The sequence below is a fragment of the Zingiber officinale genome, chromosome 1A (genome assembly GCF_018446385.1).
Source record: "Zingiber officinale cultivar Zhangliang chromosome 1A, Zo_v1.1, whole genome shotgun sequence".
NCBI lineage: Eukaryota > Viridiplantae > Streptophyta > Magnoliopsida > Zingiberales > Zingiberaceae > Zingiber > Zingiber officinale.
The window spans coordinates 172,623,040-172,632,742 of record NC_055987.1 but is presented as its reverse complement, the minus strand read 5'-3'; the positions used below and the strand labels follow the sequence as shown (position 1 = coordinate 172,632,742).

Below are 9,703 nucleotides of genomic sequence, written 5' to 3'. Positions count from 1 at the left end.
TTTTTAAAATCTTTCCTTATGTGGAAGCCATGATTTAAAAGAGAGTTTTAAAATTAAATCTTTCCTTTTGTAGTTTCTACAAAAGATTAAGAGAAAGGATTGATATATTTCCTTATTTGTAGATTGAAAAGAAGATTTTAATTTTGGAGAAAACTTTCCTTATTGTAATCATCCACATGTTTTAATAGAAAGATTTTAATTTATAAAAGTTTCCTTTTATAACCAACCATGAAGGGAACTTTAAAGAGAAATTTTATTTTAAAAATTTCCGGAAACAAATTAGGAAGTTTTAATTTTGTGTTTAAAACTTTCCTTTTTTGGAGGATTTGAGGTGGTCGGCCAATAGAAACAAGAAAAGGAAATTTTAATTAAATTTTCCTTTCATTGGCAAGGAAATTAAGGAAGTTTTAATTAAACTTTTCTTATTTGCCAAGACCAAGGAATATAAAAGAGAGGGTAGAGGCGCCTCACCTTACACAATACATCTTCTATTGTTCCTCTCTTCCTTGGTGGTGGCCGACCCTCTCTTCCTCTTCCTCTCCTATTCTTCTCCCTTGTGTGGCCGGCGACATCTTCATCTCAAGGAGCTTGGTGGTGGCCGAATTTTGTTAGAGGAAGAATGAGAGATAGGAGGCTTTGTTTCTTAGCATCCCTTGGAGCTTAGTTGGTGGCCGAAAGTTCTTCATCTCTTGAAGATTGGTGGTGACCGAAACTTGCTTGGAGAAGAAGGAAGCTTGGGTGGATTTTCGTCTCAGTAGATCGTCACCCACACGACGTCCTAGATAAGAAGAGGAATACGACAGAAGATCGTGAGGTCTATAAGCTATAAAAGGTATAACTAGTTATTAGGTTCTGCATCATAACTAGTTCATCCTTTTATTTAGAACTTGAAATACCAAATACAAGAAGCTAATGAATCTAGGTTATCAAATTTATGTTTTCGATTTTGTGTTTCTTTTGTTTTTCGAACTTATGATTCGATTGCTCCTTTTGGTTAAACCTAGGGTTACTATAAGGAAATTAAATATTGAACTTCGTTGAAAGGCTTTGTCTAGGAAGTGGTGGATGCTCCCATACCCAAGAAGGTCTAGTGCCTCGCCATGTTTAACCTGGAAGCTGATCTCTGAAATTAATATTTAATTGAATTTGTAATATGGGTGGATTTGGATCAATAATGTTAAACATCGTTTGCGATCCAAGTCTAAACCACTAAGAACAGATAAGTTGAGTTTGGAATCAATAATGTTAAGTTCTGTTTGCGATTCCAAATTTAATTTCTAAAGAACACAATAGGTTGTTAGGAATGGTTCAGGACTTATATAAAATTTTTGTACAGGGGAACCGGTACGATATTCCGAGTAGCAACCAACAGAAAGAAGGGTACGTGAAGGGAAGGTGACATTTACCCTTGTTTGGGAAGGAGGTGAGGGGAGGGAGGCGAAATTTTTACCCTCCCTTACCCCTCAAATGAACTATTTTCTTACACCCCAAATCAGGGTGTATGAAAGTTACCCTTCCTTCCCTTTCCTTTCTATTAATGAACCTCCCCTCACTCTATCCAAATAGAAAATAAAGGTTTCCCTAGGTCATGGATCAAGTTATTATTATCTTATTCAAACTAGACCTTGTCTCCTGATTGAGCTCTCGCCCTGAGTCCTTAGATCTCTTTCCCAAACCCTTAGCCCCAGTGGGTTTGGGGTCAACGTCTTTCCATCATGTTCAGTTAAATTGATTTCATATATAATCATTTTTTTCATCCCAATAATTTTCTTGTTCAAAGTTCATATTTTTATGTTACAAAATCTAGTTGAGCAGAAGGTCACGATGGAGACTCATCAAATTCTCCATGATAAAATTGTAATATATTATTGAATTTTTTTTCACAATGGATAACGGATCTAAAAATGTTAGGATCTTCATATGTACTTAATTTATCTTAATGGTTGATGAAAATTTTCTATGAAATTGAACCGATTACCTTAGATTTGACGTTACCTAATCTAATTTATATTTTTTTTTATCAAAGCCTCCCTGCTACTTAAGAACTGATTACCTAAATTGAACGTTACATAATCTAATTAATATTTTTTTTATCAAAGCCTCCATGCTACATAAGAACTGATTACCCTAGGTATACAAGAAGCTCGGCCTTGTCATTTCCAACTCCAACTCTCTTATTGGCCGACCTTTGAACCTTGGCCTTGTCCACTCCCAGCTTCATCATTAGGGAGGCCTTCTCTTTGGGGATCGACCTCTCCAGCTCTGCCTTGCACACTTCTAGCTCCACCATCAGGGAAGCCATGTCTTTGATAGATGACCTCTTCTCTTAAATGGCCATTTTCAGCTCAACCAGATTGCTTAGAGGCACATTTCAAGATGACACATAATATCCCACTGACCTACAAACTAAGTTGAGTCTTGTACACCGTAACTCAACTTAAGGAGGGAGGGCCTAGTGATGATATCACTAGGTCAGTTGGTCATACCTGTATGGCTCCATTCTACAGTAGCGTATCATACGGGTTCATACCAAAACCAACGGGGTTCCTATGAATTATTGATTATTTGGTCAATTATCAAAACAAATCCATTGAAGAAAAATAAGTGAAGTTGTTAGCCATCTAAATACCACGCAACAATCTGAAAAATATCCTTTTATTCACTTTAAACTCAAGGAAAACCTGACACCATTCATTTTAATACACAACGATTCAGTCATTGAAATGCTGAATAACCAAATTATTGAATGATAACAAATACCATCTGTAACAAACTGCATATGTGACAAACTACATCTCAATCACTAGCATATAGAAGAGGCTGGTGGATCCAAACTCCCTGCCTTAAGAGAGAGAGGATCCCATTCTACTTCCGGGCCACATTGCCCTATCTTTTGGGCATACGTAACTGCTCTGGTTTTGAGAATTAAATGGCTTCCTTCATTGGCAGCTGCTGCTGCCACTGCCTTTAGCCGTATCCGCTCAGCTCTCGAACCAATAGTCTGACCTAGGATTGACGCTGCAATAGTGATCGCCATGGCTGCCTTAGGCATCAGCACAGACTTCCTAAGCATCGCAATGAATGGTACAGCAGCATGAATTGCTATAACCCACTGGGGGGAGAATTTCTTGGTGTGCTCCCTCCAGACTCCAAGTGGAACATTTGCTGCCATACCCAGCAAGGCTATGGCTACCATCTTTGCTGGAAGAGGTTGTGGTCGGAGATTCTTCACAAAAGAAGTTCGAGCAAGCACTGCACGGGCAGCTACCACAACTGGTGGACACCTTAGTTTTATGCCTGGGGGAGACCTTAAAACATCCGCAACCAGGGGAAGTACTCCGCTAACTGCTCTGTATGACTTTGCTATAGGGCATTGTCCAGTTTCCAGCCACTCGTTGCTCCATGATTCATGTACTGAATCACCTCCTTTCTGAAACATTATTCAAAGACATGTTACATAGTGCCGCTCCGATTGAAATGAAAGGCCGTTGTAGTATTCCAACAGAACCTGTTTTCAAAGATATGCTACTGACATAATCCCTTACGGCAAGACATATTGCAGCATTGTAACTCTGATTAAAATAAAAGGCAGTTGAATTCCAACAGAACCTGTTTTCAAACATGCTATTGACATAACACCTTATGGTATGACATATTGCAGCACAATGCAAGTCTGGAATAAAGGCAATTACAATATTCCACAGAACCATGTGAAGGCTATAGTTGACTGCAAAAATAACTAATCTAAGATACGTTCATAGAAAAATCTGCACATGAAAGTTGGATTCAGATTTACATAAAGACAGATAAAAGACAGTGCCAAGGATAATGATGATTCTCAAATTGTGCAAGTTAATCTTATCAATGTTCCACAATCCATGTAAACAAACAGTTGTAAATGCAGTCAAAATTTGCAGGATATTCAGGATTGAATTCCACTTTATAGGCTACAAGACGACGATGAAAGTACCTGAGAATTGGATGATCTACCATTCTGTTTCTTCCACTTTTTTGAGAAGAAATCAAAACCAAAAGGTCCTCCAGGTCCAAAAGCTGAAAGGCTGATCGTGGCTGCCTTTGCTGCTAAGGGATTAAACTCAGATGATATTTCAGGCTCTGGTTCCTCCCAGGCACAAATATCCTTCCTGAGAGTGGAACCACTCCATTTCGTCCATGGAAAAGTCTGAATGCCATCTCAAAATTCGGTCCATCTTCAAAGATTGGACCCTGGCCTCCTCGTGCCTTAATGAAACCAAGAGCATATAAAGTCATGATTACAACTTAATGGATATGTGAGCTAATGTGACGTTCAACAAAACTTACAGGGATAGAAAAATTGATAGGTGAGAAGGAGAAGTTAGTAGGTTCATGGATATTTCTCAAGAATGGGCATCTCTGAACATTCTGGTTAGCAAAAGAAATATCAGGACAGGACGATTCACTAGGTTTTCCCTTGAAGCCAGCCTCCATTGCAACACCAAGCAGCAGACGCAAAACTTACAACAAAGAAAGATGATCATGTTACATGAATTCAAAGCAACTATCTCAGATCATGTTCTACAAAATGAAATGTATCTTCAAGCAAAAACAAGGAAAAGATTTCAGATGCCCAAGAGACATCTACCGTATTTTTAAACTCAAAATAATCACCTTAGTAGACGGGAATGAAAAGGAAACCGGAGATACAAAATTGAATATGATCGAGCAACTTTTCATTACAAATCGACGCGAGAATCAGTTAATTAATCCATTGCATGTAGTAAGATGCTATCAGTTGAAAAAAAAAAAAGAGTAATTTTTCCTGATCGAAATACGTACGTCGCCCCTAAAATTCACGGCCTATATAAATTTGACTATTTCATGGCGAAAATCCAACACCGTCAAATGAAATCATAATTAAGGCGAGCAACCAAAAAAGTGCACATAAAAAGGCGGATCCAGCTTCCGCCTTAGAAGAAGGAGCAAACAAAGAAATCATACCATGAAATAGAGAATTAGCTTCTTACATCTAATGAGAAAGAAAACCAATCTTTAGATGAGAAATCGAGCAAACAAAGGAAGAGAGTACCTAGCAAGACGAGAAGGAGCTTAGCGCGAAGAAGAAGAGCGGCGAAAGGAAATCCCAATCGTGTGGGAAGCACGACGAAGGCGCTTGCCCTTGCTGACCTCCCTTAATTGAGAGCCGCGGCCACGGGTCTGGCAAGTTGCTCCTCGGTCGCTCACCGCCTACCAGCGGTCATCGCTGACCCCACAGATGTAGACGTCGCTGTTGGGAGAAAAAGCAAGCGTGCGCTCCGCTGCCTTGATGAATGATGTAATTTTCAACTGACACATACGAGTGATGGACGGCCGTGATCTGACGGTGGCCGCGGGAGGCCATGCTCCTGCCCCCTCACATGACAAAATATAGCAGAGTAGTCCACGCTGTCCCCTCCCCGCGTTCGTCGAGATACTGGAGAATTAATTGAATTAAACTTAATTTATCGGTCGAGATGATTTTAGTAATTTTAGATTATCAACGGGATTAATTCTATCAAATTTTTGATAGTCCGAAGCGTGTAGTCGATATGATGTGTAGTAGAATCGAGAGTTGATCATCGAGTCGGAAAGAGAATTCATCGAGTAAAATACGAGGCCTGAGATTCTTTCAGGTCGTCTGTTTCCTAGAATACAACGGCAAAACTATGAATACAACCAAGTACTAGTTGTTCGTGACGAACTGAAAATGCACTTGAGTGTTATCATAAGTAGTTCAGTCAAACGGATGCACAACTGAGAGAGTTTTGTGGGAGAACACGGGTGGACAAATATTAATGTCGAGACATAATGATTTACGTCACTATTAATACTGAGACGTTACAAAATTACCATTAATGAATTTAATGTCATCATTAATGTCAAGACGCAAATTTTGCCTCAACCGGTTTGACATTCGACATGTGCAGGTCATGCTCGCACACAAGTCAACTTTAGTTCAGTATAATCTAGGCCATGGATTTGCACCTACCCCTGCACACTCACGCATGAGAGAGTCTCTCCCCATGCATATGTTTACAATATTAATGCATGTGTCATAATTTAAACCAATAATAAAGCCAAGAAACTTCTAATATGAGACTAAACTCATACACAATAGAATCTCTTCGTCTCTACCTCTTTATTTCATTCACAATTCCAACAATCCCCCCCACATGAATGGAAAATGGGGTATATGATAGCATTCAACAGTTGAGTCAAATATAGTCCCTTTGAACCTTCCTTTGTAAAGATCTGTTTGCTTACTGGCTGACAATAGGCGTGATGTCCTTGAACTGTTCTGTCGTCTATGTAAACATTGACATATCTTACCCAAGACTCTCCTTGATACAACTCAGTTCTCATGAGTGTGTTCGTTCTTGGCTATGAACACGCCTGGTTCTGTGAGAAACTCTAAAAATTGTGCCTCAAATTCTCTTCGTAGTGACCCCACTTCTTCCTTACATAGGTGATCTCTCAAGAGTATTTTACATTACTCTTCTTGGATCATTAAAAGTCATATGTTTAGCCTCCATCCTTCACTGATTCATTGGGTCGTTCCCCCACAGTGTGTCTAATCAGTGTAAATTAGTTGTCCCTTTGAACCTAGTTCATGAGATCTCCAGTCAACATAGGTTGGGTGCCCTCTGCACTGATCGCTGACAACGACATTAAGCTCATTCCTTGTGATGAGTTTGCAACTGACTCTTGATTTAACCCTTAGTTAGCGGATCCGCTAGGTTATCATTTGACTTCATATAGTCAACAGTAATAACTCCCGCTGAGAGTAGTTGTCTAAGGGTATTCTGTTTACGACGTATATACCTAGACTTACCATTGTATCGATGGCTCTGTGCCCGACCAATTGCTGATTGACTATTGCAATGTATGCAAATTGTCGGTACAGGTTTCGACTATCTTGGAATTTCTTCTAAGAATTGTCATAGTCATTCAGCCTCTTCACCACATTTGTCAAGAGCTACAAACTCAGATTCTATCGTAGATCTGGTTATTGCAGTTTGCTTAGAAGATTTTCAGGAAATAGCTGCACCTCTTAGAGTGAATACATATCCACTCGTAGACTTGGAGTCTCTTATGTCAGATATCCAACTCGTATCTCTGTATCCTTCGATCACAACAGGATATCTCATATAGTACAATCCATATTCACGAGTATACCTTAAGTACCTCAGTACTCTTGTTATCCCTTTCCAGTACTTTACACTAGGATTACTCGTATATCTACTCAGTTTACTTATCGTGTAGACCAAGTCTGGTCGTGTACAACTCATCTGGTACATCAGACTTTCAATCACTCGAGACTACTCTATCTGAGAGATACTTTCACCTCAATTTGTTAATAGATGTTGACTCGTATTTATCGACGTTCATGCCAATACAGTATTACCCTTGGTGAATTTTTCAAGAATCTTGTCCACGTAATGGAACTGACTAAGAACAAGTCTTTCTGTTGTTATAAGAATTTTGATTTTTAGAATCACATTAGCTAGGCTCATGTATTTCATGTCAAATCTTGTGTTCAACATATCTTTAGTAGATTTGATTATCTTATCATTACTCCCAATAATAAGCATGTCATCTACATATAGGTACAAAATGACATAGTCATGCCCTGTGACTTTTATGTAGACACATTTATCACACTCACTGATTTTAAATCCACATTCCTTCATGACATTGTCAAATTTCTCATGTCACTACTTTTGTACTTGTTTCAAGCCATATAATGACTTCACCAATCTACAAACCTTGTTTTATTGTCTTGGCACATAAAACCCCTCAAGTCGCTCCATGTAGATTTTCTCTTCTAAATCTCCGTTTAAAAAAACTATCTTTACATTCATTTGATATATTTAGAGATTCCATAGAGCGGCAATAGCCAACAATACTCTAATGGAAGTTATTCTCAATACCAGAGAATACGTATCAAACTAATCAAGGTCTTCTCATTGTCGGGATCCTTTGATTACCAATATGGCCTTATACTTATCAATTGTGCCATTTGACTTCATTTTCTTCTTGAAAATCCACTTGCAACCTAGTAGTTTACTTCTCGGAGGAAGATCCACAAGTTTCTAAGTGTGATTTTGCAAGATGGATTTTATCTCAGATGTAATTGTCTCTCTCTAATGAGGTCCATCGGATGAGCTTACTGTTTTTGAGTAACTTCGGGGCTCACTTTTCAACATGAAAGTAATAAAATTTTATCCATAGATTTTTTTTCTACCCGAGCTCTTTTACTTCATCTAAGCTCAACCTTGATTGGTTCATCATCTTCTTCTTCGCCTTGTATTTCATATGCTCGTTTTGAGGGGCTAGCATCCTCTCGGGTTTTATACAAAAACACATGCTTGAAGAACGAGGTATTTCTCGATTTGATTATCGAGTTCTTGTGTATCTTCGATATGTGTGACTCATACACACAAAAATGATACATAGTGCTATTATGTGCATACCCAATGAATATGTAATCAACAGTCTTTGGTTCTATCTTAATTTTTTTTGGATCATGCACCAAAACTTTGACAAGACACCCCCACATTCGTAAATATTTGTAGGACAGTTGTCTTCCATTTCACAACTCATAAGAGCTCTTATCTATTTTCTTTCGGGGTGCCTTATTTAAAAGGTAGCTATTAACACAGCTTCCCCACACATAAACTCTGGCAGTCCAGAGCTCAATAGAAGAGCACTCATCATCTCTTTTAGAGTTTGATTCTTTCGCTCAGCAACTCCATTTTGCTGAGGAGTATAAGGAGCTGTAATTTTGTGTCTGATCTCATGTTCAGCACACAACTCAGCAAACGGTGATACATATTCACCGCCTTGGTCGCTTTAAACTACCTTAATCTTTCTATTAAGCTGGTTTTCAACCTCATTCTTATAGAAAGAACTTTTTTTTATAGATTCATCTTTACTTTTGAGAAGATACACATAACAGTATTTTGTGTTATCATCTACAAAAGTGATGAAGTATTTATTCCCATCACATGTTGGTGTACCTTTGAGGTCGTACACGTCAGTGTGAATTAGCCCAAGTGGTTCATTGCTTCTTTCAATATGTTAAAAGGATGACATTGTCATTTTCGCTTCAACACAAATCTCACACTTGTGTGTTGGATCAAGGTGGAATGTATGTATGCTTTGCATGTTTATTAATATACACAACACATCGTAGTTAACATGTCCTAGTCTACCATGCCACAAATATGAAGACTCAAGCATATAAGTGGAAGAGCTTTCATTCTTATTTATCTTAGGCCTAATGGTTATTACATTGAGCTTAAACAGCCCATCAGATACATAGTCTCTTCCTACAAACATTCCATTATTAGATAACACAACTTTGTCTGACTCAAAAATAATGTGAAAGTCATATTTGCTTAATAGTGATCCGGACACTAGATTCTTCCGAATCTCCAGAACATACAACACATTGTTCAGAGTAAAGTCCTTGCCCGAGGTCATCTTCAGCACCACTTTTTCTCGGCCCATGATGTCCGAGGTTGCTGAGTTCCCCCATGAACAACTTGTCTCCATTGACTTTTTCGAAGTTGTGGAGTAGCTCCTTGTTGCAGCACACATGTCTGGTGGCTCCATTATCAATCCACTATTGCCACGGATTTGAACCTACCAGGTTCAAATCAGAGACCACAGCGCAGAGGTT

General features: G+C 38.7%; 1 pseudogene; it reads right to left on the bottom strand.

The window, feature by feature from the left end:
* Positions 1 to 2,641: 2,641 nt before the first annotated feature.
* Positions 2,642 to 5,190, bottom strand: LOC122038427 (annotated as a pseudogene).
* Between the last annotated feature and the right edge of the window lie 4,513 nt (positions 5,191 to 9,703).